This window comes from Haliaeetus leucocephalus, unplaced genomic scaffold (assembly GCF_000737465.1).
Source record: "Haliaeetus leucocephalus isolate CR32 unplaced genomic scaffold, Haliaeetus_leucocephalus-4.0 Scaffold462, whole genome shotgun sequence".
Lineage (NCBI taxonomy): Eukaryota > Metazoa > Chordata > Aves > Accipitriformes > Accipitridae > Haliaeetus > Haliaeetus leucocephalus.
In genome coordinates, this window is record NW_010972898.1 from 6,485,560 (window position 1) to 6,498,651 (window position 13,092).

Here is a 13,092-nt window from a genome sequence, read left to right on the forward strand (position 1 = left end):
AATTCTTCGCATGAAATGCTGAAACAAGTGAACTGTCACCTTTTTAATGAAGCTGCCTATATCTTAAACCCTTTGCCCTTTAGAAAACTATTTATACTCAAAATGAAAAATTTTATTCTAGCTTCTGCCAGAGACTGTGGTTAATGTTCACTGCCCTTTATTCACCTTATTTTTAATTCTGAAAACCCACACTCATTAACCGTACACTTCCAAAGAATTGCTGGAACCACCTAAATAAAAGCTTAAAAGTTACTTTTATTGTACATTTGAGAGTAACAGTAGTGATATGAAATACTGAAAAGACTCCATCAGTCTGTACAGCTATAACTGCACAGCTGATGCACACAGATTAATGGTAACAACACAGTATCCGTTAAAATCAAGAATTTAAACCTTTCGATAAGGTGGTTTGTATTTGTATATATGTATAAATACAAATCTATGAATGAATCTACTAGATCACAACTGAGCACTAAAACTTCCGGGTTTCTTTGAGCAGACAATATCTAGGGTCCAAGTGAGATATTTATGTTGGGTAGCACTGTACAAGTAACACTGGTGAAATAAGTCTACTCTCTGACAGAATGAACTTCTGTCTGATATCAGTAAGCAAGTCCTAAACTAGAAGTTAAAGGGTATGCACATCATTAGTTTCATCTCTGTTGTTCAGACTTCAAATTGTTTGGGACAGAAACCAGCTATCAGTATAGCAATGGGTTTGTGCAACACCCAGCACAACACATCACTTAAACCCTATGTGGACCAAGAGATACAAGAGGGGTGATTACCCTTGTAGATACCCTTTAATTATTAAATTCTAGTGTGTACTCTAGTTGTACTTTATTTCCAAAACACAGCAAAACATGAACTCACAGGGAAAAAATGAATTATGGTATATTCCAGGAAAAAACCCTGATCTGTGTACCCAGTCCCCCAAAATCTGTTTGTGAAATCAAGATCCCAGGTGTGCTTCAGAGTTCCAACCCTGTAAGACTAGATGTAGGCCGCCTGGCCTTTATATTCTACTATGGAATATTGTAAAATAAGTTTATATTTTATTTTCCTCGTGCAAGGCAAGTAACAGAAACAATCACTCAAATTCAACCTCCCATTTTCTTTGCAGAGCAGCATCTATAACCATATGAATAGTAGTACAGTTTTCCCTCCTAAGCAGTAGTACTACAGTAATTTGGACAATACATAACACCAATCCAAGAATCCCAAGTCCTAAAAAAATAGAAGAAAATAAATAGACAGTACTATAGGTCCAAGTGGAAATATTATACCAATCCAACCACACTTTTATTTGTTATCCTTTCAACAACTTAAAAGTCACTCAGTGCATTGCTATCAAGCTACAGAGGATCAAATCTGGTGATATCCTAAAATCTATTGCCATAAACCTTAGTCAGTGTTTGTAGGTATGTTATCTGCAGGCCTGAAATACAGCCAGTGCTCAAAGCTGTCCCATAACTATCTTATGTAAAGTTTGCCCTATCAGAAATAACAGTCTGCTACTAATCTGTTATCCTAGGGAAACACTGGAAAGTCAATCACTCATTTCTGTTAAGTAGTACAAGTAGTATGTTTTTAGACAACAGAGCTGACAAATGTATCTACTTCTGATAAGATTTTTTAATTATTATTTATATTTCTTTGTAATTCTGGTATTTCCATTTGTGTGAATCTTTAGAATTACATAGGAAAATATCAAAGGAACTATTTTATAGAAAGGCATAAATCAATTACTGAGAAGTTTATTTTAATATGTACTTTAACATGCCTAACTATGGATCTGCTCTGTATTTACTCTGTGACTGGAAAACTTACACATGCTCTAGTCCCTCTACTTCCCATCTCCATAGTACATTATCAAGTAAAGATATCAGAGATATTAGACTTTGAAATTAATTTAAATTACTGTTGCACTGCGTCTGAAAATATCTAAGTGTGTTTCTCAAAAACATCTCACATTAGCCAAAATAAAGAAAGCCCAAAATAAAAGATCAAATTCATCATGTTATTCTAATGCTTGTAAAAGTATTCTTATGATGAATTCTGGTTGAGACACCTTTAATTCAATTCATCCTTCCTTTCATGATCTTCACATCTTCAGCAGCATGGGACACATACAGCAGAATTTCATATAAGAGAATTTTATATAGGAGTATGACTTCCAAGATGGTTAAAATGGCACCACAGACTTGCAGCACACTCTTCCTGGGGTATACTACAGCTGGCCAGTATATACATCCATATGATGTTTGATTGGCATGGTCTGTGCCTGGAACATCTCCATATGTAACATGCACACAGAACTATCTTTTGGCTGTGTCTGTATAGCTCATAGCACAACAAGCTCACGCTGACTGAGCATTAAGATGATAATGAAATACAAATTAATCATAATAATTACAAACAAATTTTCTTTCCATGCCCAAAGTCAAGTTAGGCAAACGTTAAAGCAGGTGCCAATTCACAATTGTATTTTGACTCTTCATATTTTCTGGTGTTCTGAAAGCCTTAGCTTCAAAAACTGAGTACCTCAGTTTCTGTTCCCGTACCAATAAAAATTTACTTTTCTATCACTCTGTCTTGCTTACGTGCAGAAAAAGCTCTGCAAATGTTATGCCACATGCAAGTTAAGGGCTTAGAAATCAAAAATAATCCAAAATCATCAAATAAACTAATTCAAAGGTTTTTTCTCCTCATTTTGTTCTGGCTGATGATCTCTGAATGTTAGGTGTTGTAAACACTGATCAAGGTGTCATGGGTCAAACTAAGAGGGACATTTTCATCAATGCTAATGTTTTCCCCAAGATGTTAACCTGTTTGCTTGAGACTTCATATTAGCTTTTGCAGTTTCAGGCGTCACTCCAGTACTAAAGATGATACCAAAGAAACACCTACTTGACCAAACCACATGCTTTCTATGCTGTTAAGAAGTACTTCTGGCAGAACTGGGTAGTTTTCTGCGGTAATGGATCAAGTTCTTAGGAAAAGAAAAAAATCACCAGAAGACTATCCCTTTTACAGAATAGGAATCAAATTAGACATTATCCTGTCCAGAAACATGCTTGGTTACATGCTTGGCTGAAGGTCAGAGCGATGTCTTCACAACTTTATAGCTTGCCAGTAAAAAAGCACACACAAGCTTGAGCTGGACAGTGAGCTCATGCAGTTTTTCCAAAACTTTAACAATATTTGACAAAGAGGGTACTGCAATAAAATGGCAAATCAGAAGAATTTTGTCACAATTATCCTTCACTAAATTTTCTTGACTTGGATATCAGATATATTCTAATAGAACTGAATAAAGTGGCAAAGTATAATATGTTTGTAACAATGCTTTCTTATTATACTGTCTTTTAAAAGAGATAAAAGTTTTACAGTTTTTAAGCAGTATCTTCCAAGTATACAGGCTCAGATATACTAAAGGAGTCTGGCAAGTGGAACAGTAAAGCAGTCATCTGTTCCAATTCATCCATTTATTCAATGATTTAAGAAAAAAAGATGACAACACATGCCTTGGACTCCTGGGCATAGGAGATTTAGTCCTCGGAAAAGTTTCTCTCTCACACAGTAACTCGTTATGTGAGATACATGTTTGTTAGTATGTGTGTGTGTATGTATATACACACACTTATATACATGTATATATAGACCATATGGCGTGGCACGCTCTCCACACACAGGAGTCTCTAGGTTGATACTCCCAAGGCAATAAATGTTGTGGTCCCAAAACACCTTAAAGCAAAGGAGGAATCAATCTAGACTTCACTATCTTTAGTAAGTACTGATTGCCATCTTCTCTCCCACCTGATTGTGAGACTACGTACCAGTCGAGCTAGAGAAATGCATAGTACGTAAAAGGGTCAACTCTAGCTTCTGTGACTCTTTCACAAAGTACTAAATGGTGAAAGATGAGTATCTCCAATCTCCCCATCATGACAGAACCACAGTCTAGAAGGCTGATCATTATAATATCTACATACACAAACACATATACACATGTGTGTGTATCTGTCTGTATACTATGTGTACATACAGACTGCAATCCCTTCAGGTGATTAGCAGGGCACAGTAGCACTAACAGAATCATTTAAGAAAGAAAATGAGCATGATATTCAATTGAAAAAAACAGTTGTCATTTGCTAATGGGATATCAAACCTAGAATTGTAGTCAAGGGTAAACAGAGAGTAATAGAGTTTACTTAGTACTTGTTTGCACCCTATAAAGTTTCCTAACTCTCACATATGCCAACCAACCAAGTATTATTTTCCTTTTTTATTTTTTTTTCCCTTTCCACAATGTTACTGTTAAGACTCAAACATCAATTCAGTCAATAGCAATGGCATAGTGAGATGACTCTTTCGAATGACCACAGACCTCTCTTGCAAACCTCTTTGGGTAGACAGACCCTAAGAGCACATGTCTTGCACCACCATCTTGGAAGATTAATGACACGCACTAAGTCAACAATATTATCTGCATGTTCCCCAAAGATCTTAAATTAAAATACACATTCATCCTGGCCCAGCTTAGCATATGTGAAATTTGCTTTTCTTAATGAGATCACATTTAATAATAATAGAGGCAGGCAACTCTGGAAAATAACAAATATACACTCACCCCTGTAAGCTAGTTTCCATAACTAACGCTGTCTTAAATGCCATTATCTCTTTGACTTGTGTAACAGTCAGATCTACAAATAGCTTCACTTATCTAAAAAGTGGCTTATGGGAATGATACATAAAGGCCTTTATAAATAAAAACATATTGTTGAAGATTATGCTGTGTCACAACCTTCAGAGTTCAACTTTCATGCAAATCTTTCCATTAAGAGAATGTTTGTGCAACCTTTTGCTTTACAGAGTTTCTTCATATTGGCACAAATAGCAAATTTGATTCTATATCACACCCATTACACGATTTACCTCTTTGAATGAAGTACTCATTTCTGTAGAATTAGCTTTCTTCAACAGTTCACAGGTAAAACATACTAATGCTGTGAAAAGTCCTTCATCCTTTCTCTCTTTTTTCTTACATATGTAACAAACACGTTTATCTTAAAATTTAAACCCTTTCATAATGGTACCTCACAAGTGGTTTACAACCTTGCCGTAAATGTTAAACACATATGATGACATTTAAGATCACGCTTTTTCATGAAAATGTTTCTGTATTTTATAACCACAATAAAAAGAAAATGCTTCAATGGACAGGTTATATTTTAAAGAAAAAGCAAACGTACTTATTTCAACAGGCTTACTGTGAGTTAATTAAAGCAAAAATTATGTAAACAAAAGTCAGTATTATAACAGCCAGTATGAAGTTTTAATTTTTTCTATTGACCTAGTAACAAATTTAAACGCTAGCAGTTTGAGAGATCAAATTAAATGAATACAAACATTTTGTTTAATGACATCAGCAGTCAATGCAGAACATCTGTGTTTTACTTTAAAAGTGATCAGAAAATACTCTTTTGTTTACATTGCAGATAATCAGGAGGTTTATATTTCTGTGTTCAATTTAAGAGGAAAAAAAGATCATACTACCTTCAGGGCCCAAGGAAGCAATATGTTACAAATGCAGGATTTCTCCTTTTTTTTCTGTTTTGTAACCATGGTAAAACAATAGAAATGAACTTTCCCTGAACCTTTCTCCTTTAATGGCCTGGGTCCATGTTGACCCAGCAATGCAAGCTGGAACCTGATACTATCAAACTGACTGCTGCTAAAGCAATCAGATTCAGCAGAAACTATACACAGTGCATTATAATACTAATTTCAGCGTCCCACAAAGCCAGTGCAAAGGCAAGCTATTAAAGTATTATATTCTATTGTTTAAAAGTGAGATTAATTCAATAGCTTAAATGCACCCAAAAACATTGAACTAAATGGCAGACTGTACAAGTATATTGTTATTCTTTTATAATTATAATACTGTACCAAAGTGAAATTGCAGATAAGGTTCTCCCTTCCCCTCTCACTTCAAAAAAAAGCACTACTGGATGAATTATTAGTAAACAGATGATTTGAGCCATTACAGGTTCATATGATCCTGCATTTGAATGAGGCATGTAATTAAATTATCAGGACTTTGTTCTAAATGCTTGAAAGAAGGAGAGCATGATAACCACATTTTTAAAAGGTAGAATAAAAGAAGAAACTTTTTTTCTTATAGAGGACTACAGGCAACTGATGTATGAAGGCATAATTGATTAATTCCACTAATTAAGATATTTGTTATTCCTGCAATCGTAGCTTGATAAATAATGTATTAGATGTGGCACCATTTCCCATCAGTTCTGAAAAGACTGTGATGATGTTGCAAATATATACAGTTATTTTTTGGAAGCTGAATAGCTCACTTCTAGACTTAAGTGTCCAGGCAAAAAGCAAGTAAAAACTATTTTGAAGCTATGAAGAAGTCAATCTTTAAACAGTAAACATTTCATTACAACACAATCTAGTAATTTCACAAAATTTTTTTGTTTACAGGCATTGATTTTTCAAAAAAAGTTTTAAGGGGGAATACTAATTTAAACTAGCCCAAACTTTCCAGAAATAAGTATTCAGTCAAAGTTAGTCACTTACGATGTTTCTCTGGAGAGTGAGAAACACCCTCCAAGATCTATTCATCCCCTTCTCTTTTAAGTCATCTAGGTTAAGATGACATAAATCACTTTTGGGATGTGTTTGTGGCTGCAGTGGTTATATACAAACCATAGTCCCCTAACCATTAGGCAGCTACAGCTCTCACCTTTAACACAGCTCCTTACAGAACGGGAAGCAGCCACTAACTTGTATACAATAGTCTAGACTACTTATCCAGAATGTGAAATACACAGACAGACAGACTTTCCCAATCCAAGCAGAAGGATACAACTCTCTTAAAAAGAAAACTAATCATCATCCTATAGGCAGGTTATTGAGACTGAAGAAGAGACTGAGAGATCTACTAAACTACAAAGAGGGGAAAAAAAATAATGTAACATTAGTAAGACTATTCAGAATAAATGTAACATTAGTAAGACTATTCATTTGGGAGGAGGATTTCTGGCTGTGCTCTACAGATTTTGCTTAGTTTACATTAAGACATTATTTAAGCACAGAATAGCACTCAACTTTTTCGCCTTATAGATGAATGTCCTTATCATCATGGCACAGACTCACACTCACTTTTTTCTCTTGTCCAAGAAATCTTTCATTCCTTTCCATGTACCTGAATAGCTTCAACAGGGATGAAGAGTGTCCTGCCCCAGAGTAAGTATGGCCTATTTGTGATATTAGTCTTCTTGCTGACCAACTGGTTGCATTTTCTCAGTCAACCTTACTGCTACCCAGTGGGTCCCCCACATCCCACTTTGATCACTAAGCTGTTGCAATGGGAGAGCAGAGGGTCTCCACCTCTACCTCTTCACCAAAAGGGTTGTCAAGCATTGGAACAGGCTACCCAGGGAAGTGGTTGAGTCACCATCCCTGGGGGTATTTAAAAGATGTGTAGGTGTGGAGCTTCAGGACATGGTTTAGTGGTGGACTCGGCAGTGTTAGGTTAATGGTTGGACTTGATGATCTTAAGGGTCTTTTCTAACCTAAATGATTCTATGATTCTCATACTTCTGGTTCTGTAACCATGTTGTTAAAGAAGGTGGTGACCACTCCGCTGAGACTGCAGACACTTAGTACACATGCTCTGATCATGTACCACATCCTTCACAGTAATTGTGTATAGGAATTTAATGTTCTTCAGGTTACAATCAAGTTCAGTGTGTGACCACTCTGAGCAGAAGAAAAATGCAAACTCTAGCCCAAAAGGGGGTTATATTTGCTTAAACTTGTTCAAGAACGAGAACCTGTTAAAGCTTATGCTGGCTTGCAGCAGCAGCAGCAATCACATCACTGAAAACACTTAGGTCAAATTAGCCTTAAATTGTTGCACTTCTCTACTCTGCATATGCCTATGAATTTTCATCTAATAAAGTCACAATATACAGGGGCAATCCTCTATTGCACAAGGTACAACACAAACTACCAAAATGAGACCCAAATTTGGAAGTTTATTACTGCAATGTAAATGTTAAATATTAGCATCTTGAGCATACACACATACCAGCAGTATCTTCTTTTAGTGTCCTGTTTGTCTGGGCATGTTAGAGAGTAGTTCTTCAGAACAGCTTCTGGTCTAGTATGTTTGGAAAACAACACACAATGATGCTAACGTAAGTATGAATTATTATGAAAAACATAGATTTTAAATAGGAAACAAAGATGCTTTAGGGGGGAGGGAGGAGTGAGAAGAGATGCTTTGTGAAATGCAGCCAGTGACTACTAGTTTGGAAGATGCCCATTTCATTGCAGTTTCCCAGCCTTTGTCTATAACAACTCTCTTCCTCCAACTGCAGTTTAGCACTTTTTTCTCCAGCTGCCCATTTTTTCCTTTTTTCAGAAATTCTAAATTGGCTTGACTGATTTTTGACAATCCATTTCTACTTCCAACTCACCAAGTTGAACTCACCTGTCCTGCCTCTTCTGAGTTCATCGCTTTTTTGGAAAATTGTAATGAGTGGCAGGTGAGCCAGTTCCACGGGGTGGAGGCAGTGAGCAAAGAGAGGAGGAAAACTGAAATGCTTCCCTTGGAAACACAAGCTCAGGACCATGAAAGAGCCTCTGTGTTGTAGCATGGTGTCGTGGTTTAACCCCAGCCAGCAACTAAGCACCACGCAGCCGCTCACTCACGCCCCCCCCATCCAGTGGGATGGGGGAGAAAATCAGGAAAAGAAGTAAAACTCCTGGGTCGAGATAAGAACGGTTTAATAGAACAGAAAAGAAGAAACTCATAATGATAATGATAACACTAATAAAATGACAACAGTAGTAATAAAAGGATTGAAATGTACGAATGATGCGCAGGGCAATTGCTCACCCCCCGCCGACCGACACCCAGCCAGTCCCCAAGCGGCGATTCCCTGCCCCCCCCTTCCCAGTTCCTAAACTAGATGGGACGTCCCATGGTATGGAATACACTGTTGGCCAGTTTGGGTCAGGTGCCCTGGCTGGGCATGAGAAGCTGAAAAATCCTTGACTATATTCTAAACACTACTGAGCAACAACTGAAAACATCAGTGTTACCAACATTCTTCACATACTGAACTCAAAACATAGCACCGTACCAGCCACTGGGAAGACAGTTAACTCTATCCCAGCTGAAACCAGGACACATGGAGCAAAGGTTGCACAGGAATTTATTAGAATCTCCATTGCCTGGATTTGGCATAAAAGAGGACTTGCTTGATACCTTTCCAGCATCGTTACTGTGCCACTGTTGGTGACAATCGTCATGAGCCCTTTTCTTCATAATCAAAGGAAAGACTCCCTTTGATTTTTGTGGGAATTGTATCATACCCATGACAGTTCACAGAAGATAGGGTCAACCCATCTCCGCAAAAAGTGCTTCTAACTTGCAAGACTTTGGTCAATGTCTCTAGGACTTAAAAGAAATCAGAGAGAACAGAAGAACTGAGCAACATATAATATTTTCTCTTCGTGTGCTAGAATAAAAAAAGGTGCAAATTTCATGGTTCTGGAAAAAAATGGGCTTCATGAAAATGGAAGTTGAGGAGAGAATAGCAGAGTGAAAAACAGCTCTCCAAATAGAATAGAAAAGGAAAGACCAATCCTTATGCAGAGCAAAAGATGAAGATCCAAGAGAAACAGAAAATTTCTTGGCAATAATACTCCTCAGTCCTGTAAAATGACTTAAGTTGTAAAGTATCAACAACTACAGACTGAATCTCTTAAAGGTGGATTATTCTGCATGTACAGGATCTACAAAGCCTTGTCCACTTCCAAAAGGTGAAGGGGCTGCTCACTGTTACTTTTTCCCAAGCATAGATCAAACCCTCCTGATAGACTTGGAGAAAGACAGATATCCCTATGTATCTCGGCTTTTCAAAATATTAATCAATCAGCAGAGATGCACATGCAAAATATTCATTTTATCATAATATTGTTGGCAACTAAACAGAATTACATCCCCAAATACATACTTGCACACTGGGAAGATTTGATAAATCAATTTAAAAAAAATTTAAAAAAAAAACACTGGGAAGAAATAAACTATTACTGCAACATGTTTTGTACAGATTTTACTAATCATTTTCTTACACTTAGTGTTTATATTCAGAAGTAACTATCTGAATATTAAAATTAATATTAAAACTAAATTAAATAATGTATAACAGTCTGCATACTACAAATATCCTCTACCAGATTACATATAGGTCAAAACTAACAAGGTTTTTATGCATCTTAGTACATTTTGAAGAATGGGAAATATGAAAATATGAAAAATAGGGATAAAATATGGAAACAATTATTACTGCAGATACTTTATAGAAACAAACAACATGTTATCCTAGTTTAACCAAATTACCATATAAAAATAAAATATAGTTTAAAACTAGTATTTGTGAGCATGAAGATATAATTGATAGAGAAATTATTAGCAGAAAATACTAATTGAACCAAACAGAATTTTGACTCACTGAAAACTACTTTTTTTTTTTAGTTTAAGAAATCTGTGTAACTATATTGTCAATCAAATAACCTAAAATATTAAGTCGTCATTGCCCTTTTAAATCCTTTCAACTAGAATTCCCTAATTGTTCCCTCACTTTATCTCACTGTACCAGTAAGTAAATAAATTAACAAAATAGCTTTTATCGCACAGAATAACCTTTTAACTGAAGGATTATCTCTGGTTTATTTTTCATTTCTTTCTCTGCAGATAGCAGTTCATGCCTCATTGATTAGTTTGCTGAGGTGGTGACCAGAAATGAAAACAAGGTCTCTCAGATATTGCCAAGACCTGTAAATATCAAAAAAAAATGCACCAAAGCTAATACGTTATGCTTCCAGAATTCAGTTTCTAAGACACTGAGAGTCAATGGTCAGGAGAGGTTCATTTATTCCAGTCAGCCTGTGCCAGGATGCAATTCCACTAAACAATTCTAAAATGTCAGTTGTGTGGTTTGGTTTTGGCTTGCTTCTCATTTATACTTTTACAGGATTTTCCTTTTTCTTTTTTTTTTTCTTTTCTTTTTTCTCATGAAGTTTCACTTTGAAAATGTGCCAGCACTCTAATGATGTGTTACAGAGGTGTGGATCAGTACTGTTTCAAACCAGGATATTATATGTCTTTCTAAAGAAAATTACTTCAAAAAGCTGAATTCCATTTTGAAAAGTCAAAAATATTTTCTCCAATGAAGAGTTAATTTGGGTTTGTTTAGTTTTTTTCTGTTTTGTGTTTTAAACTTTCATTTTTAGAATAACATTTTAGTTTTCATGGAAGGTGCCAGATTAACAGCTATGTACATCAATGTCCTCTATCCCCATACCTGGTAAGTCTCATTCCTTAATTAAAGGGACCAGGATTTCAAGTGCAACAGAAATTCAGCTGTACTGTTTACTTAGACTTCAGCCTCTTTATTGAGACTACATGTATCACCAATGGAGAAGATACTTTCTATGATGTGAAAAACTGAATTTATCAACATAGTTCCCCTTGGATTAAAAAAAAAAAAAAATTAAAATATTATGTTACTACTGCTATTGGGCTCAGAACATAAATACTAAAACAATACACAGATACTAAACATGTTTTAGAAGGATCAAGATCTCAGAGAAGAAATAATGTATATTATGCATATCTGATATGTTTCAAAGATTGTTGAACAACCTATATAAACAGTCACATGGTTCTCCTGCCATTTGATGCAAGTGAAACTTTACTACTGGCCTCTGGAGAAGAAGAGATAAGGGTCACGTGAGGTGGATCATACAGTCATTTCTTAAATGTGAAAATTTCACCGAGACGCTGACATACTGTCTTGGACAGAAATGGTATATTTTTGAAGTGGCAGCTCCACACTCCCCTCTTTTTCAGTTGCCATAAATATATGGAAAATTAACCACAATTAATATTAGCATGCTCTGAAAGTTTTAACTTAACCCCACAAAAACAGAGATAATGCAATGTTAATTTTTTCAGACCTCTGTTACCTCAACCTTGCTGTATTCACAAACAGATTAAAAGATAATAATTTGCATACAAGATGTACATGGGCTTCTCCAGCATATGAACAACTGATTTCAGACAAGTGCTATACACAGAACAACATTTCAGGTAAAAGAATCTGTCACTATGGCAAGTAACATAATTCATTAATTTTCAACATTGGCACAACATGACAAACCAAGAATAGCGGGAATGCATTTTTTTAATGTCCTTGAAGGAAGCATCAAGCATTTGGGGTTTTTTAACATTAATTAAGCTAAATCTGATAACATGTTTTAATTACACAGCACAGACTACAGTTCATATGAAGTATCCTCGTGGTAAAAATAAAGGCCCTCATTCAAGAAATTGCTTAATCATGTGCATAAATTCCTTTAAATTTAGGACAGAAAATCTCTTTGATTAAAAATAAAATGCCAAAGTTCTACCAGTGATTTAAGAGGCCACTTTCACTGTACGATTGAAAGGGTGAGTCAGACCAAGAGTACATTCCATAAAACCACACTCCTCTTATTTTTATTTAAAATAAAAACACAGTAAAATAAAGAATTGGACTACCACATCTCACACAATTTAAAAGGTTCTGATGAGCTGACAATAAACACAACATTCACATGTATATTCATCCATGCATACATAATATCGAACTTTTACTATTTTAAAATAATGAAGTTCATAAAGATCTACAACAGAAAATATATATTTTCTTCTCAAGTTTACTTTTTTTTAGATAAAATTGAAAAAACTATCAAAAGTGTTTAAGAAATAGCACAAATTATTACTAATTTTTACATTCTATTATTCCCTTTTCCACCTTAGTAGTACTGAGCAGTTAACAGTTCTAGCCTCAGACACAGAAAAAATATATTTGGTTCATGGCAAGATTATTTAGTAAATCACAAATATTGAATACCAAGAGATTATTTAAAGCACACAGGACTGGATATAACTGTGGTTATTTTACTAAATAAGCATAAATTAGTGTTGTGTGGCTACATACATTTACACTA